The following is a 27859-nucleotide window of genomic DNA, read 5'->3' on the forward strand; positions in this document are numbered from 1 at the left end:
TAAAAACACGCATTGGAGCCACACTTCGTCCAAAAAAAACACTTGCATTCTTTTGGTAATTAAATATCATTTATAAGTGATTAGACACACACAGCCGAAGGCACCTGGGTCTCCCCTGCTCAATGGCACTTGGGCCTTCGGCTGCAAATCTCCAGCAAGTGTCGCCCAGCACCAACATTCTGGATGCCACCTGATGCGCCGCCAGGGTTACACACAAAGCACAGCAGTGTACCAAGGACAGACAGACAGACTACCTACCCCGTGACAGCCTAGAAGAGATCTTAACCATCGAGTGAGACTTTTGTAGAACCTATGCCCTTGTTCACAGAGGTTTGGTGCTTTTCATTCTTAATTGTGAGCACGCACTTGGTTCTGCCATCCAGGTTATCAGACATAGAAAAGTAAACATTAGGAGATGTTACCCGCACCAGAGGTCCAGTGGTCCAAGCGATGCAAAGCCAGGTGCTAGGTTGAGGGCCCCAAAACCCGACATTAGTGCTCGCTGAGCTTGTGTAACTCAGTGGGCAGTGGGTGGAAGTCCCTTTTCCCTTTCTGCATTCAGAGCAGGAGGTGGTTACCGTGTTCCATGATGTGGAGTAAGCAGGCTTCGTGTACAGCTACACGCTAAGGGCCATGGGGTGAGACGCAGCTGGAACTTGAACTGGACAGGTGAGCGCAAGGAGGAGGGAGAGCGCGGATGCAGGGAAACGCCACAAACGCTATGTTGGACCCCTGGCTACATGGCCGAATATTAGTATGGGTGGCCCGGAACCTTTGCAGCCTGATTCGTTGGCAGGCTTCAAAAGTTTCACTGCAATAGCGAATTGGGCAAGCTGTTGAAGTTTACTGGGCACAATAATTCAAAAAAAGTAAAAATTGTTTTGCAGCTGTACGGGTAATCTGAGAAACCTACAAGACACCCTGTTGAAAGAGGACAAAGATATTTATTTATTTATTTATTTATTTTTAAAGCGCTCACACAGCCCTGGGGCATCGAGGCGCTGTTACAAAATGTTGTGTTGTTGTTGTCTCAGTTGCATGTTTATAACACGCTTAAATACTCAGAGGTTTCAAAGCGCAAACCCAGGGATCAAACCTGTGCTGCTTCATGTCGTCTTGTTTCCAAGGCGAGCACATTGCCACTGAGCCATCACCCCGGGATAAATAATAAACATGGGAACTGTCTGCTAGCACCCAGGAACCTCTGGAAACATACTCATCCCTCGCCTTACACTGGCCAAATATGCAAATTTTAAAAGCAGGGAGTCAGAAAACGAGCATAACCAATTGCAGCAGCGTTTCCTAAATAATTACTCACAGAATATTTAAAAGCATGTTGCAATACTCTCTAGAAACTGAAGATGTCGATATTGTGCATCAGATGTATCAAACAATGTCACCATTCCATTTCCACAACACAGGTTGAAGAGCCACAATCTCACCTTACAGGTGACAGTCTCACACTGCCACAACGAAGAACAAAGTCCTGGATTTTCTCTACGGTCAAAAAAAAATTCACTGTTGGTTAATGAACCAGTTCTGGGACGAATTCCTAGATGTCACCGAGCGGGAGCCCCTTCCCATGAGGCCAGAGAGGTGAGGCCGCTGTTATGTCCGCCTTGCGTCCCGCTACGCGGTGACGCAAGGCGAACAATAAAAGCCCCGCCCCCGCGCCGGGGAGGCAGTTCCAGGGCAAGCCAGCTCCATGACAGTGTCTGTGTGTTTTGTGCTCCACTAAGAGCTACGCAGCGAGGCTACCCACGTGGGCCTACCTCTCTCTAATCCCCGCCGTCGCATCGGCCGGGACGAGAGATACAACACAGGCGTCGAGGAAAGCGAACACGATGGTACGCGTGCAGCTGTCAAACAGCTGATTAAAGCCTCGATATTAGACAACATTTTTGGAAACACAGTGGGGGTGGCACACAAAAACTCACCCACCCAAAAATTAAAAAAAATATTTGTTTCCCCCAAAAAAATGTTTTCTTTTATTTTCTTGACATCATTCCTCCGGAAAGCATACTAACACGCTGACAACGTTGGATTGACCACGCCACACAGCCATACGGAGCCGGAAGTCATCTACACCGTGCAGCAGGAACCTGGAAGGGGAGAAAGCACTCAATTACGCCCAGCACGTGGAAACACGCAAAGAAGGCTGAGGACTCCCACAGGGGCACGCCAGGTGAGACATCGACCCCCACTAGTTGCCAAGTGACTCTCAAACATGGCGATAGGCACATCCACCTACAGGCCCGGCACGCCATCCCGAATGGCCGCAAACCTGTCGATGTCCACGCCACAAACCCGCCCACAAGGTGGCTCATCAGTGTCTCTCTATCCTTTTGACCTATACACTGACCTATCATCAGTTGGCCCACGATGGCAATTGTGGCTACAAAAATTTGAGATGGCAATGGAGTGTAAAGACATTACCACAGCAAGGAAAATGAAGTCGCACCTATTGTTAAATGTGGGGGATGAAGTATTACGCATCTTCAATTCACTGACCATCGACGAAAGGCTTGATGTCTACCAGCAGACGAAGGATGCCCTAACGGCCCATTTTCTCCCCCAACTGAACCCAGATTATGAGACATTCATATTTTGCACAACAATCCAGCTGGAAGAGGAGACGGTAGATGCCTACCACACCAGACTCCAGAAATTGGCAATATCATGTGAATTCACAGACATTGAGAAAGAAATCCGTCGACAAATCATAAACGGCATCCAGTCAGAAAAACTGAGAAGGATGGTACTGAGCGAGAAGGGCATTTCCTTGACCCAAATCCTTGAACTGGGCCGCCAGAGGGAGCTAGCACACGCCAGGGCAGCACATATGGGCACAACCCTTCAGAAACTACAGCCAGCCCTCACATCGGCCACCGTGGCCCAGATCACGAATCGCCAACCCACGAGGGATGAAACCAGTGGAAACTACACACACCCCAGATGGCAGTCCCGAATACCAGGACCCACGGAATGTAGGTGGTGCGGTGGGTCTCGCCACGGAAGACGCAACTGCCCGGCTCAGGGAACAACATGCAGTGCATGTGGCAGGAAAGACCATTAAGCGAAGGTATGCAGGTCATCAGGTGTGCAACAACAGACACCACAAGCATCCCAGGACAGGAGTGGGGGAAAGAAAAAAAAACAGGCCAACGCCCGGCGGATCGAAACATAAACTCTTCCACAGAGGAGCAAGGAGATGACGCAGCACAGCTCCAACAGGACTCTGCGAAGGAGCAATGGAAGAAAGGAAGGAAGGTTTACCTGGTGTCCATCCTCAACCACGGAAACACCACACCAAAGAGAAAACTGAGAAGACGAAAATGTCAGGTAGCGATCCAGGGCCAGAACATACTGATGACCATAAACGTGATGCCACTGACCACGTTCAAGGCACTAGTGCCCCCACCGGACTTGAAAGCAACAGACACTCTACTATTTGCATACGGGTGCAAGACCCCCCTGCCCATAGTAGGCAGGTTCTGAACCACCATCTGCCACGGTGAAAAATCACTGCAATCAAAACTCTACGTGGTAAATGCGGGCATTGAATGCCTCCTAAGTGGAGATGCAGCAGAGGATTTAGGGCTGGTAAGCTTCATCTGTGAAGTGAATGACTCTCAAGAAGTCGAGAATGTGTCAGAGAAGTACCCTAACCTACTCAAGGGCATAGGATGCCTGAAAGGAAAATCGATCAAATTACACATCGATGAGTCAGTCCAACTAAGAGCTGTGCGACACAGAGGGACGCCGTTCCACATCTACAACCAAGTGGAAAAGGAACTAAGGGCACTGGAGAAAGCGGGCATCACCGAGAAAGTGAGGGGGCCCAAGCCATGGGTCTCTCCGATGGTCATCACAAAAAAGACAAAACAAACTGGGAAGGTCAGAATATGCATAGACATGCGCCTACCCAACGAAGCAATCAAGCGGGACCGCCATATCACCCCGGCCCTGGATGAGATAGTGGAAGACCTCACTGGGTCCAAGATATTCTCTAAGGTCGACCTGAACGCCGGTTATCACCAGCTGAAGCTGCACCGGGATTCCCGGTACATAACGACATTTTCAACTCACATTGGCCTACACAGGTACAAGTGCCTGAGTTTTGGAATTTCCTCAGCCGCCGAGGTCTTCCAGCAAACAATATAGGAGGAGAATTGCCTAAGCATTTCGGCGCTGGACTGGCCCTGGGCAGGACAAAGGCTGATATGCGTGGACATTTCTTCTAAGAGGGCGGGACAATGACTGATATGCAAATGGATATTTCCCATCTGTGAAAGGCATAGTGAGCAAAAGACAGTGGCTGGGAACTCTCATTAAGGTTAATAACCACTGAACAGGTTATCAAGCCATGTTCTTCTGAGAGAGGGGCGCCCGCTACCATTGAAACTAATTTTTGAGGAACTTGGGGTTGGTCACCCTAGGTCTCCTGGGGGCAACCAGACGTGGTCTCCAAGCTCACTGTGCTTAGAGAGGCATCAGCTTCACCTCACTGATGATGCCCAACAAGGCTGAAACACGTGTATGGGGTTGCTGGTGGCACTCTCGTTCAGAAGGGAATTGCCATGGCATTTCGGTGCTGGACTGCCCATGTGGAGGAGAATTGCCTAAGCATTTCGGCGCTGGACTGCCCCTGGGCAGGACAAATGCTGATATGCGTGGAAATTTCTTCTAAGAGGGCGGGACAATGAATGATATGCAAATAGGTATTTCCCATCTGTGAAAGGCACAGTGAGCAAAAGGCAGTGGCTGCGAACTCTCTTTGTGGTTAATAACCACTGAACAGGTTATCAAGCCTTGTTCTTCCGAGAGAGGGGCGCCCGCTACCATTGAAACTAATATAGGAGGTGATCCGAGACATACCGGGAGTCTTAAATGTCAGCAACGACATTCTGATCCATGCCAGCAACAAAGAAGAACACATGAGAAGGCTGCACATGCTACTCAACAGGTTGGAAAGTGCAGGCCTAACAATACACAAAGAAAAATGTGAATTCCTGAAGGATGAAATCTCATTTTTTGGGTACACGTTCAATGGCACAGGCATCTCAGCGGACCCCCAGAAAGTGGCTGACATCCAAGCTGCCACACCTCCCACCACACCAACGGAGGTGTGCAGTTTCTTAGGTATGGCCACCTACTGTGGGAGGTTTATCCCGAATCTAGCCATGCTCTCAGAACCTCTGCGAGAACTTACAAAGCCTAACACGAAGTGGGAGTGGGGACCCGCCAGCCAAGAGGCTTTTGAACACATCAAAACATCATTGTCAGCTGACACCACAATGGCCTATTACGACCTAGCACTTCCCACTGAACTGTACGTGGACACCAGCCCCGTGGGCCTAGGGGCCATTCTCATACAGGTGACGAACACGGGAGAGCAAATGCCGATTGCCTATGCCTCCAGGGCATTAACACCGATGGATCAGCGATATTCCCATATCGAAAAACAGGCGATAGCCATACTATGGGGTTGCCGCCACTTCCACCTATATCTGTACGGTCGGAAATTTAAAACGTACACAGATCACAAACCTGATGATCCTCATCTTCACGGGCACATCATCTCACCCCCCTGCCCAGATTGCCAAGTGGTTATTGCACCTCCAGCAATATGACTTTGAGCTGGCGTACCAGCCAGGCAGCGGCAACCCGGCAGACTTTCTCTCAAGACATTTGAGAGCGGCAACACCAAAGGAGATCCATGTAGCAGAAGAGGCGGAAGAGCATATCTGCCAGGTGGTACACGGCATGATGCCTTGAGCGATCAGCCTAGAGGACATAAGAGAGGCCACGCAAAGAGACCCATGCTGCGATCGCATAAAGGACACAATCATCTCAGGGGAATGGAGGTCGTTCCTGCGAAACATCCACAACAAAACAGCTGAAGCTAATGAATTCCTCACGGGGATCTTCGCGGTCCGGCAGGACCTCTCCATTACGGAAGAAGGACTAATCCTAAGAGGAACCCGAATCGTAATCCCCCTGAACCTACAGGACAAGATCGTGGCTCTGGCACACAAGGGCCACCAGGGGGTGGTACGGACCAAAGCCTGCATAAGGCACCGGGTGTGGTTCCCCAAGATCGACGGAAAAGTCTAAAGGCTGGTCAACACATGCCTCCCATGCCAGATAACAGGGGCTCCGTGCAATCCAGAGCCCATCCAGGCGGCTGTGTGGGGGTCCACCAGATGGGACGCCATAAGCATAGACTTTTGCAAAATAAAGGAAGGCACACACCTGCTGGTGGCAATTGACGACCACTCCAGGTACCCGGAGGTCGAGATCGTCAACTCCATGGCAGCGGAAGTCGTAATACCCGCGATCGAGAAAATGTTTGCGATGCATGGACTACCAAGAACAATCAGGAGTGACAATGGTCCACCCTCTCAGGGGAGGAGTTAACAAAATACCTCAAGGAACTCAACATACGATATCACCACATTATGCCTAGATGGCCGCACGCAAACAGATATGTGGAACGTTTCATGCAGACAATTAACAAGGTACTGCGCCTGTCGCGTGTCAATTCCAGCCCATGGCAGGTGGACTTTTACCGATTCCTACGGAATGACAGGGTCACACCCCACAGCACGACAGGGATACCGCCAGCGGACCTGATGTACAGCACACTCATCAACTCCTCCATACCACATCACCCGAGCCGGAGCCCAGACACGTTCGACCACGAGCGCACCGAATCAAGGAGGACAGGAGCCAACAGCCACATGAGCAACAAAAGGCTTGCCAAGCAGTCCAATCACGGAGTTGGTGATCAAGTGGTCATGGTGAAGAATCCTTCCAAATCCAAACTAGACACTCGCTATGACGCAGCCCCGTGGACGATCAGTAGATGGAAAAGCACCATAATAACTGCAAAAAGTGGGCAAAGACAAGTGACGAGAAATGCGTCATGGTTCAAGGCAGTGCCAAGGAACTTGTGGACAGACGGCAAGTGCCCCCCAGAAGAAGAAGATAATCTGTCGATAGAGGATCCATCGAGGGACGAGGGACAGGAAAGCCCACATGATGGAGAAGGCATGGACGAAGGAGCCGAGGAACCATGGGGTGAGCCAGAACCGGGTGAGCAGGACAATGAAGTTGAGCAACCCGAGGTCATACAGGGGGCCATACCCAGGGGTGGAAGATATGGATTAAGAACCGCCACCCGGCCTCCAACCAGACTCAGAGATTATGAGTGGTAGAGATCCCATGAGAGACTTGATAAGAAGGTGTTAGCCCGTTGGCTGAGAAAGGCATATTTGTTTGTTGTTCAGTTATAATAAAGGAGGAATGTTATGTCCGCCTTGCGTCCCGCTACGTGGTGATGCAAGGCGATCAATGAAAGACCGCCCCCGCGCCATGGAGGCAGTTCCGGGGCAAGCCAGCTCCATGACAGTGTCTGTGTGTTTTGTGCTCCACCAGGAGCTGCACAGCGAGGCCCACCCATGCTGGGCCTACCTCTCTCTAATCCCCGCCGACACATCGGCCGGGACGAGAGATACAACAGCTGCTACCCAATAGTCCCTGTGGGGGTGGTGCACAGCAGAAGGATCTCATGGGGAGAGATTTCCCCTCTGGGGACACAGACACACATCTAAGGAGCTTGAGGTATGCCAACCCTCCACCCACACACTATACACCTTCCTATCCCATAAAACCCAACTCCATATCCCATACATCCATGTATGTCTGTTAAAACTACTTAATAGATCAGGTTGCTTATCTTTTTCCAGTACGTGTTGTATGTCTGTTTCTCTGTCTGTGCCCTGATGCCTTCGGGATACGGCGCATGATAAATAGATAAATAAATGGATAAATAATAATATTGAGACGAGAACGAGCAGGGACTACCTAAGGGAGACCTTCTTAACAAGTACTAGGACAAGGTGTGCACAGGTGTTGTGACTTATGCTTCAATGAGTGCTATAGTTCTGCTGCCTGGGCAGAGTAGTGCATTGATAACTTCTTCATTATCAGGACTTCATGCTCCCCCCTTTTATGGAGTGCTACTCCAGCTCCCGTTTTCCTTTGGCCCTTTTCCTGGTCGATCGTGAATGACCCATCAACAAACAGTATTTCTCCCTCCGTCAGTGTGCAGTCTTCGGCTTTGGGAATGTAATACCCCTCCCCTTCATAGGTGGCTCAGTCGTGCGTTTTAAAGTCATTGTCAGTAGGCACTGCTGTTAGAAATTTTACAGTATTACCTTTGTTTTTATAATGACGTCGGCATTACTTGCCACACTTATATTTTTGGTAGTGTAAGATTTGTGTACATAGGTCACTACGTGTGGTTTCTGAAGGGATGTCACAGTTGATGTATTTTTCAATACATTGTAAGACAGTGACATCACTGTCATGGCCAAACTTGGGAGCATCGTTTATCGACAAAAGCATGTGGATGTGTGGTTTTCTTGGATTGATTCTTTTCTCCAAAAGAAGTGTTCTACTTCTCCAAGTGAGGGGGTAGTTTTATTGCAGATGCAGTGCAGCACAGCAATTACGCAATGGTGAAAGTACCTTGATACATTGACAGCGCCATGAGAACAGAGTTCTCCTGGTGTTTTTACACCTATTCCCTCTTTATTTTGCTTTGCAATGCCTAAGAAATCATGCAAGTCATTCCATCCATATTCTGGACAACTTAAAGTAACAAACTATGTTGGTGGGCCTAGGTACCTTAGCATACAACATGCATCAGAATGACATCGGAACCAGTATTCTTTTGTGCCACACATATTTGCCAGGAGATTTGTGATACTTGACTGCAAAAATTCATCTTTGTCTTTTATCTTTTGAATGAGTTGGGTAACTGTCATGTTTAAGAAATGAGAGCCTGTTTTAATGTGTGTGCAACTCCATAACATAACGTTGCTCCTTTGCTTTCAAACAGGAGGTGGCATATGTATTCTACATTTTGCCTGAATCTTGGGTCTACAAAATACATTTGTAAAGAGTGATATTCGGATGCACTAATTTGTGTGGATCTTTCATCATATCTTACTTCTTTTCCTGTAGGAAAGAGCCGAGGGAAAGAACGTGCTTCTACACGTTTGCCCCATATGATCATTGGGAATCTTCTTGCTTGACACATTTGATATGTTTCTAATGCATTTTCTATGGCGACTTTGGAGTGTAGTGGGTGCATTGTATACTGGTTTAAAATGTACGGTGCAGTAACAGGATCCAAAAGTTCAAATTGGCCAGTTTGTGGTGAATCTTAAATTATTTGGGTGGTTTCTCTTAAGTTTTCCTCTATGATTATATCTCTATAGTATTCTTTGTTTTCTTTTAGATATTGTAGGGCTTGTCTTGCTTTCTTTAAGTCGACTAGTTGTTGCCAATTTATTTTGTCTTTTGTTGGTACACCATTAACCAATACAATAAAAGATTCTTCTATTGGCCGTTGCACTCCTAGAGTGTCTACATTTTCTCTAAGATCTAATAGCAAAAAAACTACTTTGCCATAAATGCCTTTCAGTAACTCGGGAGGAGGCAAATTGCCAGTTTTGGGTTGAAGGCGTATTATAGCATCAAATGGGTGTACTGTTTGGATTATAATGCTCTCATACAAGTTAAGTTGTTGGAGAGCTTTTGGAAGTGGGGAGATATCTAAATGCTTAGTGACAGCATGTGATGGTGTTTGGTTATTGTCAAGTGTTGTATTGCAATACTTGCAAGTTATTGAGGGGTCCATTATTTTGTATTTATTGCTAATTGGAACCATTTGGGATTCTTCATTGTCCTCTTATTTTGTAGGCCATATCAACTATATTTACAAAATATTTACTTTGCATATGTTCAATTTTTTGAAGGAATTATTTGGCTGTTCCATGTATGAGATTGTTATTTAATTTTTGAAATGTAGAGGAGGACTTTTTACATAGTACAATCTATGCACAATGTTTCGTATAGCGGAATGGTGTGTTGCTAATATTTTGATGTGATGGAAGATGCTTTTGCAAGCAGTTCCTGAAATGCAAGCAAATGAATGTCCTCGCAATCAAGTGTGGCTGCGCAATGGGCAGGAGTCCATGGTTTGTAAAGTTTTGATTCTACTTTTGTTTTTTAGTTTCACATAGAAATTGAGCAATTGTTGTAAAGATTTGAAGTATTGTTGCCATACGTTATATTTTGCGCTGCACATCCATTTGTACACTAGACTGTTTGTTTGGACAAAAGGAACATTTGGTAGAAAGTTTGTTGGCAGTGTTTTTTCTATAAGGGTTTCTGTTGGCCTAATGGTGTCCCCTATCACTTCATAGCCTCGCCCATTATTGTCTATGGCAATTGGGTGTATTTTTTCTTGTTTAAATGCCTCTTCATTGATATGGTCCTTTTCTGCTTGTGTGAAATCATTCACCTCCACAAAAGTTTGAAAAGGTCTCTATATTGACATTGCACATGTTTATTTATTTATTTATTTATTTATTTATTTATTTATTTATTTGTTAGGTGACAAAAGCCTGCAGGCATCAGGGTGCCATGACATTCACACACAAGGATGACCATCAAAGACAGGACAAAAGGAGAGGAGATCAGCAGGGGGGGGGGTTACTTGAAGATATGCATTTTAGGGCTTTTCTAAAGGATGCAAGGGTTGCCTCTGATCTCAGGATAACTTTAAGAGAGTTCCAGAAAGCAGCTGCCTTGACAGGGAAGGATCTTCCCAGTCCATTCATGGGATTATGCTCCGGACAGATGATCTGCCATTTATTAGAGGAGTGAAGGGTCCTGGAAAGGCAATACTATGGGATAGAAGTTTTTAGGTAAGTGGGGGCTTGTCCAAAAATGCATTTGTGAACCAGGGATCCCGTCTTGAACAATATTCTTTCCTTGATATGGGGCCCAGAAGATTTTGTTGATGCTTTGATATATGTGTTTGCTTAGACACATTTTTAATTATGCGTACTGCATCATTCTGTAGGATTTGGCATTTCTTTAGACTAGTGCTAGATGCTCTAATAAGAAATAAGCAAAGAATTAGAGTAATCGAGCCTAGAGATAATAGTTGCTCGGGCTATTGTGGCACTATTTCCTTCGGAGATGTAGGGACAGATACTTCTGAGGTGCCGAAGATTGTAGTTACAGTTTTGGCTGAACTGATTAACATGGGCTTTCGAGTTCAGAGTGGTCTCCAACTGCACACCCAGAGTCTTCACCTTAGTTGGGACTGGTGTGATGTTGTCTCCGATTGTAAAACTCTGAAAGGTTGGGCTCAATTTAGCCCAAGCCTGTCTCCAGCCAAAAATTTGAATCTCTGTTTTGTTGCCACTCAAACAGAGCCAATTGGATGAAATCCAGAGTTCTAACTGATGGTAAATGTTGGAAAGGGATTTGTTGTCCGTTAAATGATCCCTCGTGGATTCCAGAACCAGCTGGTGTCATCAGCATAGTTGGTGAAATATACACCCAGATCATCCAGAAGAGAACAAAGTGGCCTAATGTTGTGATTAAACAAGATGGGCGACAGAGTAGCCCCGTGGGGGACTGCGCACCAGATGGGGGCCGAGGGCGAGTTAACTGAACCCCACTGTATTTTGGATTCTTGTCCAGATAAGAAAGATAAAGAAATCACCCGCTTGGAACACTGTCCCAGATGACTTAAGGAATGTAAAAGGTCGGAGGCCGCAGAAAGATCCAAGAGGACCAGCAGGCCAGCTTTGCCAGTTTGGGTCATCCCAAGCATGTGCGATTGCTGATCTAGTAAAGCTGTCTCTGTACTATAGAGGGGTCTGAGGCTCAATTGTCTGTCAAGGAGAATGTTGTGATTCTCCACAAACGCTTGGAATTGCACACAAGCAAGCCTATCTAAGATCGTAAGTAGAAACTGGCAGTTTGTTGTGGGTCTGAAATTGCCCAGGTCCTTTGGATCCAGATTAGGTTTTTTTTGCAAACACAATGGTTTTGATTGAGCTGGGAATCCTGCCATCTCTGGAAAAGGCATTCATGAATCTGGTCAGAAAGGGTGCAAATAGGTCTCAATGTTTTGGGATTAACTTCGGGGGAAGGATGTATTCCGGGCATGAAGTAGGATGCATGGACGAAAGAAGTTTCTGCATATCAGGGACAGCTATAGGTGAGAAAGCAAACATTTCAGGACCTTCTCTTCTAGGGTCCTGGTGCTGTTTCTATAGAGGAGTGGCAGCATTGAGCCATTCATCTTTAATTTTCTCGCTAGCCCTGGTTAGTTTAGCCTAAAAGGCAGCGTTCTGTGTGGATGGGACATAGGGAGTTAGGAGAGCCTTGGGCTTCTCCAGATGGCTAAGAATTTCAAACAGTTTTTTTGGGCAATTGTACGCCTAACTTATCTCCGAATTGCAGTATTCCTTTTTAGTTTCAATGACTTTGTTTTTATAAGTTTTGTCTAGATCCTTCCAAACTCTTTTGTTTTCTTCAGATTGATTTTTCAGCCACTGGAGTTCCAATTTATGTGTTTCCTTTTTTGTCAATAGGAGTTGAGGGGTGAACCATTTTTTATGGCTGGGGTTATCTCCCACGATTTTACGCCATAGCAGATCTTTTTCGGTAAGCATCTTCAAGAAGGTACTCGAGAATGAGGTGAGCAGATGCTCAATGGAGTCCCCACTCTCAGTCTTGCTCATTACCGTATTTAAACATAAGGATTGGTCCAGATGTTGTATCCTGTTGAAATTACCGTTGGTGATAGTTTTGGAGGTTTAACCACAGCTTCTGGCAGTTGGAAATGGAAGCGCACAATGTGGTGGTCGGACCAAATACAAGGTGAAGTTTGGTCGATGATGGTGGGGTGTTTTTGGTGACTACCCAATCTAACATGGTAGTAGTTTAGTAGTAGTGTTTGCAATTTATTGGTTAAATTTAATTAGTGGTTTTACTCTGTTTATAATTAATATAAACACATTTTTAGTAAAAAATGCGCTGTCAATTCGAGTTTCGAAGATTAGACTTATGCTGTAGTTTTGAAGAATAGAATGTGACTTTTTAACTTTTTTCAATGAGATTGTTAAGAACTCTGCAGTGGAACATTTTTTGTAAACTTGATTTTCTGGAATGTTTTACTGTGTCTCCGTTAACATTTGTAGATATGGTGTTAGGTTCATTTGTAGATCTGCTTTTATTTGTACATCTTTTTTTACAAGGGGTCTGACTTTTTTAGTGCAGGCTGGTTTACTTTCGTTGAGTGAGGTTATTAGCTACTCTGTTTTAATGCGCTGGATATATTTTTTCAGAGGTGGATGACTATGATATGATATGGCATGTATAACGTGCCTATACACAAGTGTTTCAAGGTGTGAAATGGCTTGTTGTCATTTTTATCTGCTCTATATTTTCTTTGTTTTCTACAGAGTTGGTTTTTAGTAGGCATTGTCATGTGCTAGTAGAGGACTGTCATGAGGAAGAGTGTCATGTGCTAGTAGAGGACTGTAATGGGGAAGAGTGTCATGTGCTAGTAGAGGACTGTCATGAGGAATAGCGAACTGGTGGTAGTAGAGGACTGCAATGGGGAAGAGTGTCAAGTGCTAGTAGAGGAGTATCTTGAGGCAGACTGTCATGTGCTAGTAGAGGACTGTCACGAGGAAGAGTGTCATGTGCTAGTAGAGGATTGTGATGTGGAAGAGTGTCATGTGCTAGTAGAGGACTGTCACGAGGAAGTGTGTCATGTGCTAGTAGAGGACTGTGATGTGAAAGAGTGTTATGTGCTAGTAGAAGACTGTGATGAGTAAGAGTGTCATGTGCTAGTAGAGGACTGTCATGAGGAAGAGTGTCATGTGCTAGTAGAGGACTGTAATGGGGAAGAGTGTCATGTGCTAGTAGATGACTGTCAAGAGGAAGAGTGTCATGTGCTAATAGAGGATTGTGATGGGGAAGAGTGTCAAGTGCTAGTAGAGGACTGTAATGGGAAGAGTGTCAAGTGCTAGTAGATGACTGTGATGAGGAAGAGTGGCATGTGGTAGTAGAGGACTGTCATGAGGAAGTATGTCATGTGCTAGTATAGGGCTGTCATGAGGAAGAGAGTCATCTGCTAGTAGAGGACTGTGATGTGGAACAGTGTCATGTGATAGTAGAGTACTTTAATGGGGAAGAGGGACATGTGCTAGTAGAGGAGTGTCTTGAGGCAGACGGTCATGTGTTATTAGAGGACTGTCACAAGGAAGAGTGTCATGTGCTAGTAGAGGATTGTGATGGGGAAGAATGTCAAGTGCTAGTAGAGGACTGTAATGGGAAGAGTGTCAAGTGCTAGTAGATGACTGTGATGCGGAAGAGTGTCATGTGCTAGTAGAGAACTTTAATGGGGAAGTGTGTCATGTGCTAGTAGAGGACTGTGATGTGAAAGAGTGTCATGTGCTAGTAGAGGACTGTGATGAGGAAGAGTGTCATGTGCTAGTAGAGGACTGTCATGAGGAGGAGTGTCATGTGCTAGTAGAGGAATGTCATGGGGAAGAGTGTCATGAGCTAGTATAGGACTGTGATGAGGAAAAGTGTCATGTGCTAGTAGAGTATTGTAATAGGGAAGAGTGGCATGTGCTAATAGAGGACTGTCATGAGAAAGAGTGGCATCTGCTAGTCGAGGACTGTCATGAGGAAGAGTGTCATGTGCTAGTAGAGGACTGTCATGAGGAAGAGTGTCATGTGCTAGTAGAGTACTGTGATGAGGAAGAGTGTCATGTGCTAGTAGAGGACTGTCATGAGGAGGAGTGTCATGTGCTAGTAGAGGACTGTCATGAGGAAGAGTGTCATGTGCTAGTAGAGGACTGTCATGAGGAGGAGTGTCATGTGCTAGTAGAGGACTGTCATGAGGAAGAGTGTCATGTGCTAGTAGAGGACTGTCATGAGGAGGAGTGTCATGTGCTAGTAGAGGACTGTCATGAGGAAGAGTGTCATGTGCTAGTAGAGGACTGTCATGAGGAGGAGTGTCATGTGCTAGTAGAGGACTGTCATGAGGAAGAGTGTCATGTGCTAGTAGAGGACTGTCATGAGGAGGAGTGTCATGTGCTAGTAGAGGACTGTGATGAGGAAGAGTGTCATGTGCTAGTAGAGGTATGTCATGTGCTAGTAGAGGACTGTGATGTGAAAGAGTGTCATGTGCTAGTAGAGGATTGTCACGAGGAAGAGTGAACTGTTGTTAGTAGAGGACTTTCATGAGGAAGAGTGTCATTTGCTAGTGGAGGACTGTCATGAAGAAGAGGGCATGTGCTAGTAGAGGACTGTCATGAGGAAGTGTGTCATGTGCTAGTAGAGGACTGTGATGTGGAAGAGTGTCATGTGCTAGTAGAGGACTGTGATGTGGAAGAGTGTCATGTGCTAGTAGTGGACTGTCATGGGGAAGAGTGACATGGTGGTAGTAGAGGACTGTGATGAGGAAGAGTGTCATGTGCTAGTAGAGCACTGTCATGAGGAGGAGTGTCATGGTGGTGGTAGAGGACTGTGATGTGGAAGAGTGTCATGTTTTAGTAGATGATTGTCATGAGGAAGCGTGTCATGTGCTAGTAGAGGATTGTGATGAGGAAGAGTGTCATGTGCTAGTAGAGGGCTGTGATGAGGAAGAGTGTCATGTGCTAGTAGAGGACTCTCATGAGGAAGTGTGTTGCGTGCTAGTCGAGGACTGTGATGTGAAAGAGTGTCATGTGCTAGTAGAGGAATGTGATGAGGAAGAGTCTCATGGTGGTGGTAGAGGACTGTGATGTGGAAGAGTGTCATGTTTTAGTAGAGGACTGTCACGAGGAAGTCTGTCATGTGCTAGTAGAGGAATGTGATGAGGAAGAGTGTCATGTGCTAGTAGAGGACTGTCATGAGGAAGTGTGTCATGTACTAGTAGAGGGCTGTGATGAGGAAGAGTGACATGGTGCTAGTAGAGTACTGTGATGGGAAAGAGTGTCATGCGCTAGTAGAGGACTGTGATGAGGAAGAGTGTCATGTGCTAGTAGAGGACTGTCATGAGGAAGTGTGTCATGTGCTAGTAGAGGACTGTGATGAGGAAGAGTGTCATGTGCTAGTAGAGTACTGTCATGAGGAGGAGTGTCATGTGCTAGTAGAGGACTGTCATGAGGAGGAGTGTCATGTGCTAGTAGAGGACTGTCATGAGGAAGTGAGTCATGTGCTAGTAGAGGACTGTGATGAGGAAGTGTGTCATGTGCTAGTAGAGGACTGTGATGAGGAAGTGTGTCATGTGCTAGTAGAGGACTGTGATGAGGAAGTGTGTCATGTGCTAGTAGAGGACTGTCATGAGGAAGTGTGTCATGTGCTAGTAGAGGACTGTGATGAGGAAGTGTGTCATGTGCTAGTAGAGGACTGTGATGAGGAAGTGTGTCATGTGCTAGTAGAGGACTGTCATGAGGAGGAGTGTCATGTGCTAGTAGAGGACTGTCATGAGGAAGTGAGTCATGTGCTAGTAGAGGACTGTGATGAGGAAGTGTGTCATGTGCTAGTAGAGGACTGTGATGAGGAAGTGTGTCATGTGCTAGTAGAGGACTGTGATGAGGAAGTGTGTCATGTGCTAGTAGAGGACTGTCATGAGGAAGTGTGTCATGTGCTAGAAGAGTACTGTGATGAGGAAGAGTGTTATGTGCTAGTAGAGGACTGTCATGAGGAGGAGTGTCATGTGCTAGTAGAGGACTGTCATGAGGAGGAGTGTCATGGTGGTGGTAGAGGGCTGTGATGAGGAAGAGTGTCATGTGCTAGTAGAGGACTGTCATGAGGAAGAGTGTCATGTGCTAGTAGAGGACTGTCATGAGGAAGTCTGTCATGTGCTAGTAGAGGGCTGTGATGAGGAAGAGTGTCATGTGCTAGTAGAGGAATGTGATGAGGAAGAGTGTCATGTGCTAATAGAGGACTGTCATGAGGAAGAGTGACATGTGCTAGTAGAGGACTGTCATGAGGAAGTGTGTCATGTACTAGTAGAGGGCTGTGATGAGGAAGAGTGTCATGTGCTAGTAGAGGACTGTCATGAGGAAGTGTGTCATGTGCTAGTAGAGGACTGTCATGAGGAAGAGTGTCATGTGCTAGTAGAGGACTGTCATGAGGAAGAGTGTCATGTGCTAGTAGAGGACTGTCATGAGGAAGTGTGTCATGTACTAGTAGAGGGCTGTGATGAGGAAGAGTGTCATGTGCTAGTAGAGGACTGTCATGAGGAAGAGTGTCATGTGCTTGTAGAGGACTGTGATGAGGAAGAGTGTCATGTGCTAGTAGAGGACTGTCATGAGGAAGAGTGTCATGTGCTTGTAGAGGACTGTGATGAGGAAGAGTGGCATGTGCTAGTAGAGGACTGTCATGAGAAAGAGTGTCATGTGCTTGTAGAGGACTGTGATGAGGAAGAGTGTCATGTGCTAGTAGAGGACTGTCATGAGGAAGTGTGTCATGTACTAGTAGAGTACTGTGATGAGGAAGAGTGTTATGTGCTAGTAGAGGACTGTCATGAGGAGGAGTGTCATGTGCTAGTAGAGGACTGTCATGAGGAGGAGTGTCATGGTGGTGGTAGAGGACTGTGATGTGGAAGAGTGTCATGTTTTAGTAGAGGACTGTCACGAGGAAGTCTGTCATGTGCTAGTAGAGGAATGTGATGAGGAAGAGTGTCATGTGCTAATAGAGGACTGTTATGAGGAAGAGTGTCATGTGCTAGTAGAGGACTGTCATGAGGAAGTATGTCATGTGCTAGTAGAGGAATGTGATGAGGAAGAGTGTCATGTGCTAATAGAGGACTGTTATGAGGAAGAGTGTCATGAGCTAGTAGAGGACTGTCATGAGGAAGAGTGCCATGTGCTAGTAGAGGACTGTGATGTGGAAGAGTGTCATGTGCTAGTAGAGGACTGTGATGTGGAAGAGTGTCATGTGCTAGTAGTGGACTGTCATGGGGAAGAGTGACATGGTGGTAGTAGAGGACTGTGATGAGGAAGAGTGTCATGTGCTAGTAGAGGATTGTCATGAGGAGGAGTGTCATGGTGGTGGTAGAGGACTGTGATGTGGAAGAGTGTCATGTTTTAGTAGATGATTGTCATGAGGAAGCGTGTCATGTGCTAGTAGAGGATTGTGATGAGGAAGAGTGTCATGTGCTAGTAGAGGGCTGTGATGAGGAAGAGTGTCATGTGCTAGTAGAGGACTCTCATGAGGAAGTGTGTCATGTGCTAGTAGAGGACTGTGATGAGGAAGAGTATAATGTGCTAATAGAGGACTGTCTTGAGGAAGATTGACATGGTGGTAGTAGAGGACTGTCATGAGGAAGAGTGTCATGTGCTAGTAGAGGACTGTCATGAGGAGGAGTGTCATGTGCTAGTAGAGGACTGTCATGAGGAGAGTGTCATGGTGGTGGAAGAGGACTGTCATGAGGAAGTGTGTCGCGTGCTAGTAGAGGACTGTCATGAGGAAGTGTCTCATGGTGGTGGTAGAGGACTGTGATGTGGAAGAGTGTCATGTTTTAGTAGAGGACTGTCACGAGGAAGTCTGTCATGTGCTAGTAGAGGAATGTGATGAGGAAGAGTGACATGGTGCTAGTAGAGGACTGTCATGAGGAAGTGTGTCATGTACTAGTAGAGGGCTGTGATGAGGAAGAGTGTCATGTGCTAGTAGAGGATTGTCTTGAGGAAGATTGACATGGTGGTAGTAGAGGACTGTCATGAGGAAGAGTGTCATGTGCTAGTAGAGTACTGTGATGAGGAAGAGGGTCATGGTGGTGGTAGAGGACTGTCATGAGGAGGAGTGTCATGTGCTAGTAGAGGACTGTCATGAGGAGGAGTGTCATGGTGGTGGTAGAGGACTGTCATGCGGAAGTGTGTCGCGTGCTAGTAGAGGACTGTCATGAGGAAGAGTGACATGGTGCTAGTAGAGGACTGTCATGAGGAAGTGTGTCATGGTGGTGGTAGAGGACTGTGATGTGGAAGAGTGTCATGTTTTAGTAGAGGACTGTCATGAGAATGAGTGTCATGTGCTAGTAGAGGGTTGTGATGAGGAAGAGTGTCATGTGCTAGTAGAGGAGTGTCATGAGGAAGTGTGTCATGTGCTAGTAGAGGACTGTCACGAGGAAGAGTGTCATGTGCTAGTAGAGTACTGTGATGAGGGAGAGTGTCTTGTGCTAGTAGAGGACTGTCATGAGAAAGAGTGAAATGGTGGTAGTAGCGGACTGTCATGAGGAAGAGTGTCATGTGCCAGTAGAGAACTTTGATGAGGAAGAGTGTCATGTGCTAGTAGAGGACTGTCATGAGGAAGTGTGTCATGTGCTATTAGAGGACTGTCATGAGGAAGTGTGTAATGTGCTAGTAGAGGACTGTGATGTGAAAGAGTGTCATGTGCTAGTAGAGGACTGTGATGTGGAAGAGTGTCATGTGCTAGTAGAGGACTGTCATGAGAAAGAGTGGCATGTGCTAGTAGAGGACTGTCATGAGGAAGAGTGGCATGTGCTAGTAGAGGACTGTCATGAGGAGGAGTGTCATGAGCTAGTACAGGACTGTGAGGCAGAAGAGTGTCATGTGCTAGTAGAGGACTGTCATGAGGAGGAGTGTCATGAGCTAGTACAGGACTGTGATGTGGAAGAGTGTCATGTTTTAGTAGAGGACTGTCATGAGAAAGAGTGTCATGTGCTTGTAGAGGACTGTGATGAGGAAGAGTGTCATGTGCTAGTAGAGGACTGTCATGAGGAAGAGTGTCATGTGCCAGTAGAGAACTTTGATGAGGAAGAGTGTCATGTGCTAGTAGAGGACTGTCATGAGGAAGTGTGTCATGTGCTATTAGAGGACTGTCATGAGGAAGTGTGTCATGTGCTAGTAGAGGACTGTGATGTGAAAGAGTGTCATGTGCTAGTAGAGGACTGTGATGAGTAAGAGTGTCATGTGCTAGTAGAGGATTGTAATAGGGAAGAGTGTCATGTGCTAGTAGAGGACTGTCATGAGGAAGAGTGGCATGTGCTAGTAGAGGACTGTCATGAGGAGGAGTGTCATGAGCTAGTACAGGACTGTGATGCGGAAGAGTGTCATGTGCTAGTAGAGGACTGTCATGAGGAAGTGTGTCATGGTGGTGGTAGAGGACTGTGATGTGGAAGAGTGTCATGTTTTAATAGAGGACTGTCATGAGAAAGAGTGTCATGTGCTAGTAGAGGACTGTGATGAGGAAGAGTGTCATGTGCTAGTAGAGGGCTGTGATGAGGAAGAGTGTCATGTGCTAGTAGAGGACTGTGATGTGAAAGAGTGTCATGTGCTAGTAGAGGACTGTGATGAGGAAGATTGTCATGTGCTAGTAGAGGACTGTGATGAGTAAGAGTGTCATGTGCTAGTAGAGGATTGTAATAGGGAAGAGTGTCATGTGCTAGTAGAGGACTGTCATGAGGAAGAGTGGCATGTGCTAGTAGAGGACTGTCATGAGGAGGAGTGTCATGAGCTAGTACAGGACTGTGATGCGGAAGAGTGTCATGTGCTAGTAGAGGACTGTCATGAGGAAGTGTGTCATGGTGGTGGTAGAGGACTGTCATGAGGAAGAGTGACATGGTGGTAGTAGAGGACTATCATGAGGAAGAGCGCCATGTGCCAGTAGAGGACTGTCATGAGGAAGAGTGTCATGTGCTAGTAGATGACTGTCATGAGGAAGAGTGTCATGTGCTAGTAGAGGACTGTCATGAGGAAGAGTGAAATGGTGCTAGTAGAGGACTGTCATGAGGAAGTGTGTCATGGTGGTGGTAGAGGACTGTGATGTGGAAGAGTGTCATGTGCTAGTAGAGGACTGTCATGAGGAAGTGTGTCATGTGCTAGTAGAGGACTGTGATGAGGAAGTGTGTCATGTGCTAGTAGAGGACTGTGATGAGGAAGAGTATAATGTGCTAATAGAGGACTGTCTTGAGGAAGATTGACATGGTGGTAGTAGAGGACTGTCATGAGGAAGAGTGTCATGTGCTAGTAGAGTACTGTGATGAGGAAGAGTGTCATGTGCTAGTAGAGGACTGTCATGAGGAGGAGTGTCATGTGCTAGTAGAGGACTGTCATGAGGAGGAGTGTCATGGTGGTGGTAGAGGACTGTCATGAGGAAGTGTGTCGCGTGCTAGTAGAGGACTGTCATGAGGAAGAGTGACATGGTGCTAGTAGAGGACTGTCATGAGGAAGTGTGTCATGGTGGTGGTAGAGTACTGTGATGTGGAAGAGTGTCATGTTTTAGTAGAGAACTGTCATGAGAATGAGTGTCATGTGCTAGTAGAGGACTGTCATGAGAAAGAGTGTCATGTACTAGTAGAGGGTTGTGATGAGGAAGAGTGTCATGTGCTAGTAGAGGAGTTCTTATAATCTATGTGATCAGATGGGGTACTCACGGCTCTTCGGTCTTTTATAGATGAGAGGAGGTAAGAGGCGTTCCCCCAGAGGTCCAGAGACCAGATAATCTGTGCTCTGTGCTCCCAGGGGGCCGCCCCCTGGGAAACCCTCTTGGGGAAGAAAACCCAGATCCTGCAGGTCTTGTGTTGGATGGAACTCCCAGTCGTCGTGGCAGGTGAAATGAAGAAGAATTCTCGACTGATGCCAACTGAAGGAATGGTACTGAATTAGCAATCGGAGGCAAAGGTGAATGCCAGGAAAAAGGAGAAAAAGGGAGACGAAGGAGAAAAAGGAGAGAAAGAGCAGAGGACCGCAAGAATCGGGTAAGGAGGAGGGGTAAGAAAAGGCGAGAACGAGTGGAAAGGAAGACGTAGAAAAGCCGCAGGCGGCTGTTAGTAAATGAAGCAGCCGGCCATGGGAGACCGTGGCCGGAGGAAACACAAGCGGAAAATTAGATAAGCCGCGGAGCGGCAAAGGGAGGAGGGAGCGGGGGAGTGCTCCAGGAGGAGAAAAAACTGGCAAGGCAAGTTTTCTCGAGCGAGCAGCTACAAGGGAAGCTGAAGAGCAGAGTAGCAACGCAGTTACCTGAAAGTTCGCGGTGAACAAGTACGAATAATGGTGGAAAGAGAGGAAGGACTAAGGTGGCAGAAAAAGAATAGACCTGCCTTGTTAGTTGATAGAAACAGTATCTAGGAGCCGCCATCTAGGGTTCCATTGAGTATATCGTGGTTGATGTAGCTTCCATCTTCTCCATGGGTTTCTAATCCCTCTTGTAACAGGAGTGTCATGAGGAAGTGTGTCATGTGCTAGTAGAGGACTGTCATGAGGAAGAGTGTCATGTGCTAGTAGAGTACTGTGATGAGGGAGAGTGTCTTGTGCTAGTAGAGGACTGTTATGAGAAAGAGTGAAATGGTGGTAGTAGCGGACTGTCATGAGGAAGAGTGTCATGTGCCAGTAGAGAACTTTGATGAGGAAGAGTGTCATGTGCTAGTAGAGGACTGTCATGAGGAAGTGTGTCATGTGCTATTAGAGGACTGTCATGAGGAAGTGTGTCATGTGCTAGTAGAGGACTGTGATGTGAAAGAGTGTCATTTGCTAGTAGAGGACTGTGATGTGGAAGAGTGTCATGTGCTAGTAGAGGACTGTCATGAGAAAGAGTGGCATGTGCTAGTAGAGGACTGTCATGAGGAAGAGTGGCATGTGCTAGTAGAGGACTGTCATGAGGAGGAGTGTCATGAGCTAGTACAGGACTGTGAGGCAGAAGAGTGTCATGTGCTAGTAGAGGACTGTCATGAGGTGGAGTGTCATGAGCTAGTACAGGACTGTGATGTGGAAGAGTGTCATGTTTTAGTAGAGGACTGTCATGAGAAAGAGTGTCATGTGCTTGTAGAGGACTGTGATGAGGAAGAGTGTCATGTGCTAGTAGAGGACTGTCATGAGGAAGAGTGTCATGTGCTAGTAGAGTACTGTGATGAGGGAGAGTGTCTTGTGCTAGTAGAGGACTGTCATGAGAAAGAGTGACATGGTGGTAGTAGCGAACTGTCATGAGGAAGAGTGCCATGTGCCAGTAGAGGACTGCCATGAGGAAGAGTGTCATGTGCTAGTAGAGGACTGTGATGTGAAAGAGTGTCATGTGCTAGTAGAGGACTGTCATGAGTAAGAGTGTCATGTGCTAGTAGAGGACTGTCCTGAGGAAGAGTGTCATGTGCTAGTAGAGGGCTGTGATGATGAAGAGTGTCATGTGCTAGTAGAGGACTGTCATGAGGAAGAGTGTCATGTGCTAGAAGAGGACTGCCATGAGGAAGAGTGTCATGTGCTAGTAGAGGACTGTCATGAGGAAGAGTGTCATGCGCTAGTAGAGGACTGTGATGAGAAAGAGTGGCATGTGCTAGTAAAGTACTGTGATGGGGAAGAGTGTCATGTGCTAGTAGAGGACTGTAAAGGGGAAGAGTGTCATGTGCTAGTAGAGGACTGTGATGAGGAAGAGTGTCATGTGCTAGTAGAGGACTGTGATGTGGAAGAGTGTCATGTGCTAGTAGAGGACTGTAATGGGGAAGAGTGTCATGTGCTAGTAGAGGACTGTCATGAGGAATAGCGAACTGGTGGTAGTAGAGGACTGCAATGGGGAAGAGTGTCAAGTGCTAGTAGAGGACTGTCATGAGGAAGAGTGTCATGTGCTAGTAGAGTACTTTAATGGGAAAGAGTGTCATGTGCTAGTAGAGGACTGTAATGGGGAAGAGTGTCAAGTGCTAGTAGAGGACTGTAATGGGGAAGAGTGTCAAGTGCTAGTAGAGGACTGTCATGAGGAAGAGTGTCATGCGCTAGTAGAGGACTGTGATGAGAAAGAGTGGCATGTGCTAGTAGAGTACTGTGATGGGGAAGAGTGTCATGTGCTAGTAGAGGACTGTAAAGGGGAAGAGTGTCATGTGCTAGTAGAGGACTGTGATGAGGAAGAGTGTCATGTGCTAGTAGAGGACTGTGATGTGGAAGACTGTCATGTGCTAGTAGAGGACTGTAATGGGGAAGAGTGTCATGTGCTAGTAGAGGACTGTCATGAGGAATAGCGAACTGGTGGTAGTAGAGGACTGCAATGGGGAAGAGTGTCAAGTGCTAGTAGAGGACTGTCATGAGGAAGAGTGTCATGTGCTAGTAAAGTACTTTAATGGGAAAGAGTGTCATGTGCTAGTAGAGGACTGTAATGGGGAAGAGTGTCAAGTGCTAGTAGAGGACTGTAATGGGGAAGAGTGTCAAGTGCTAGTAGAGGACTGTCATGAGGAAGAGTGTCATGCGCTAGTAGAGGACTGTGATGAGAAAGAGTGGCATGTGCTAGTAGAGTACTGTGATGGGGAAGAGTGTCATCTGCTAGTAGAGGACTGTAATGGGGAAGAGTGTCATGTGCTAGTAGAGGACTGTGATGATGAAGAGTGTCATTTTCTAGTAGAGGACTGTGATGTGGAAGAGTGTCATGTGCTAGTAGAGGACTGTAATGGGGAAGAGCGTCATGTGCTAGTAGAGGACTGTCATGAGGAATAGCGAACTGGTGGTAGTAGAGGACTGCAATGGGGAAGAGTGTCAAGTGCTAGTAGAGGAGTGTCTTGAGGCAGACTGTCATGTGCTAGTAGAGGACTGTCATGAGGAAGAGTGTCATGTGCTAGTAGAGGATTGTGATGTGGAAGAGTGTCATGTGCTAGTAGAGGACTGTAATGGGGAAGATTGTCAAGTGCTAGTAGAGGACTGTCACGAGGAAGAGTGTCATGCGCTAGTAGAGGACTGTGATGAGGAAGAGTGTCATGTGCTAGTAGAGGACTGTGATGTGGAAGAGTGTCATGTGCTAGTAGAGGACTTTAATGGGGAAGAGTGTCATGTGCTGGTAGAGGACTGTGATGGGGAAGAGTGTCATGTGCTATTAGAGGACTGCAATGGGGAGGAGTGTCATGTGCTAGTAGAGGACTGTGATGAGGAAGAGTGTCATGTGCTAATAGAGTACTGTGATGGGGAAGAGTGTCATGTGCTAGTAGAGGACTTTAAGGGGGAAGAATGCCATGTGCTAGTAGCTGACTGTGATGAGGAAGAGTGGCATGTGCTAGTAGAGGACTGTGATGAGGAAGAGTTGCATGTGCTAGTAGAGGACTTTAATGGGGAAGAGTGTCATGTGCTGGTAGAGGACTGTGATGGGGAAGAGTGGCATGTGCTAGTAGAGGACTGTGATGAGGAAGAGTTGCATGTGCTAGTAGAGGACTTTAATGGGGAGGAGTGCCATGTGCTAGTAGAGGACTGTGATGAGGAAGAGTGTCATGTACTAGTAGAGTACTGTGATGGGGAAGAGTGTCATGTGTTAGTAGAGGAGTTTAATGGGGAAGAATGCCATGTGCTAGTAGATGACTGTGATGAGGAAGAGTGGCATGTGCTAGTAGAGGACTGTGATGAGGAAGAGTGTCATGTGCTAGTAGAGGACTGTAATGGGGAAGAGTGTCAAGTGCTAGTAGAGGACTGTCATGAGGAAGAGTGTCATGCGCTAGTAGAGGACTGTCACGAGGAAGAGTGTCATGTGCTAGTAGAGGACTGTAATGGGGAAGAGTGTCAAGTGCTAGTAGAGGACTGTCATGAGGAAGAGTGTCATGCGCTAGTAGAGGACTGTCACGAGGAAGAGTGTCATGTGCTAGTAGAGGATTGTGATGTGGAAGAGTGTCATGTGCTAGTAGAGGACTTTAATGGGGAAGAGTGTCATATGCTGGTAGAGGACTGTGATGGGGAAGAATGCCATGTGCTAGTAGATGACTGTGATGAGGAAGAGTGGCATGTGCTAGTAGAGGACTGTGATGAGGAAGAGTGTCATGTGCTAGTAGAGTACTGTGATGGGGAAGAGTGTCATGTGCTAGTAGAGGACTGTAATGGGGAAGAGTGCCATGTGCTAGTAGATGACTGTGATGAGGAAGAGTGCCATGCGCTAGTAGAGGACTGTGACGAGGAAGAGTGTCATGTGCTAGTAGAGGACTGAAATGGGGAAGAGTGTCAAGTGCTAGTAGAGGACTGTCATGAGGAAGAGTGTCATGCGCTAGTAGAGGACTGCAATGGGAAGAGTGTCAAGTGCTAGTAGGTGACTGTGATGTGGAAGAGTGTCATGTGCTAGTAGAGTACTGTAATGGGGAAGAGTGTCATGTGCTAGTAGAGGACTGTCATGAGGAAGAGGGTCATGAGCTAGTAGAGGACTGTGATGAGGAAGAGTGGCATGCGCTAGTAGAGGACTGTCGTGAGGAAGAGTGACATGTGCTAGTAGAGGACTGTAATGGGGAAGAGTGTCAAGTGCTAGTAGAGGACTGTCATGAGGAAGAGTGTCATGCGCTAGTAGAGGACTGTAATGGGAAGAGTGTCAAGTGCTAGTAGGTGACTGTGATGTGGAAGAGTGTCATGTGCTAGTAGAGGACTGTCGTGAGGAAGAGTGACATGTGCTAGTAGAGGACTGTCATGAGGAAGTGTGTCATGTACTAGTAGAGGGCTGTGATGGGGAAGAGTGTCATGAGCTAGTAGAGGACTGTAATGGGGAAGAGTGTCAAGTGCTAGTAGAGGACTGTGATGGGGAAGAGTGTCATGTGCTAGTAGAGGACTGTGGTGAGGAAGAGTGTCATGTGCTTGTAGAGGACTGTGATGTGGAAGAGTGTCATGTGCTAGTAGAGGACTGTGGTGAGGAAGAGTGTCATGTGCTAGTAGAGGACTGTGGTGAGGAAGAGTGTCATGTGCTAGTAGAGGACTGTGATGTGGAAGAGTGTCATGAGCTAGTAGAGGACTGTAATGGGGAAAAGCATCATGTGCAAGTAGAGGACTGTGATGTGGAACAGAGTCATGTGCTAGTAGAGTACTTTAATGGGGTAGAGGGACATGTGCTAGTAGAGGACTGTGATGGGGAAGAGTGTCATGTGCTAGTAGAGGACTGTGATGTAGAAGAGTGTCATGTGCTAGTAGAGGACTGTAATGGGGATGAATGTCAAGTGCTAGTAGAGTACTGTGATGGGAAAGAGTGTCATGCGCTAGTAGAGGACTGTGATGAGGAACAGTGGTATGTGCTAGTAGAGGACTGTCATGAGGAAGAGTGTCATGTGCTAGTAGAGGACTGTGATGAGGAAGAGTGTCATGTGCTAGTAGAGGACTGTGATATGGAAGAGTGTCATGTGCTAGTAGAGGACTGTCATGAGGAATAGCGAACTGGTGGTAGTAGAGGACTGTAATGGGGAAGAGTGTCAAGTGCTAGTAGAGGACTATCATGAGGAAGACTCTCATGTGCTAGTAGAGGACTGTCACGAGGAAGAGTGTCATGTGCTAGTAGAGGACTGTAATGGGGAAGAGTGTCAAGTGCTAGTAGAGGACTGTCATGAGGAAGAGTGTCATGCGCTAGTAGAGGACTGTCACGAGGAAGAGTGTCATGTGCTAGTAGAGGATTGTGATGTGGAAGAGTGTCATGTGCTAGTAGAGGACTTTAATGGGGAAGAGTGTCATATGCTGGTAGAGGACTGTGATGGGGAAGAATGCCATGTGCTAGTAGATGACTGTGATGAGGAAGAGTGGCATGTGCTAGTAGAGGACTGTGATGAGGAAGAGTGTCATGTGCTAGTAGAGTACTGTGATGGGGAAGAGTGTCATGTGCTACTAGAGGACTGTAATGGGGAAGAGTGCCATGTGCTAGTAGATGACTGTGATGAGGAAGAGTGTCATGCGCTAGTAGAGGACTGTGACGAGGAAGAGTGTCATGTGCTAGTAGAGGACTGAAATGGGGAAGAGTGTCAAGTGCTAGTAGAGGACTGTCATGAGGAAGAGTGTCATGCGCTAGTAGAGGACTGTAATGGGAAGAGTGTCAAGTGCTAGTAGGTGACTGTGATGTGGAAGAGTGTCATGTGCTAGTAGAGTACTGTAATGGGGAAGAGTGTCATGTGCTAGTAGAGGACTGTCATGAGGAAGAGGGTCATGAGCTAGTAGAGGACTGTGATGAGGAAGAGTGGCATGCGCTAGTAGAGGACTGTCGTGAGGAAGGATGACATGTGCTAGTAGAGGACTGTAATGGGGAAGAGTGTCATGTGCTAGCAGAGGAC

General features: G+C 46.8%; 1 protein-coding gene across 1 annotated transcript in view; it reads right to left on the reverse strand.

The window, feature by feature from the left end:
• The window catches only part of LOC138557980 (GTPase IMAP family member 4-like), a 343359-nt gene that overhangs the window by 127987 nt on the left and 187513 nt on the right, over window positions 1-27859 (reverse strand). The gene's annotated exons all lie outside the window — the stretch shown is intronic.

This window comes from Ambystoma mexicanum, unplaced genomic scaffold (genome assembly GCF_040938575.1).
Source record: "Ambystoma mexicanum isolate Mex_15411 unplaced genomic scaffold, UKY_AmexF1_1 Mex_scaf26, whole genome shotgun sequence".
In the NCBI taxonomy this organism is placed as follows: domain Eukaryota; kingdom Metazoa; phylum Chordata; class Amphibia; order Caudata; family Ambystomatidae; genus Ambystoma; species Ambystoma mexicanum.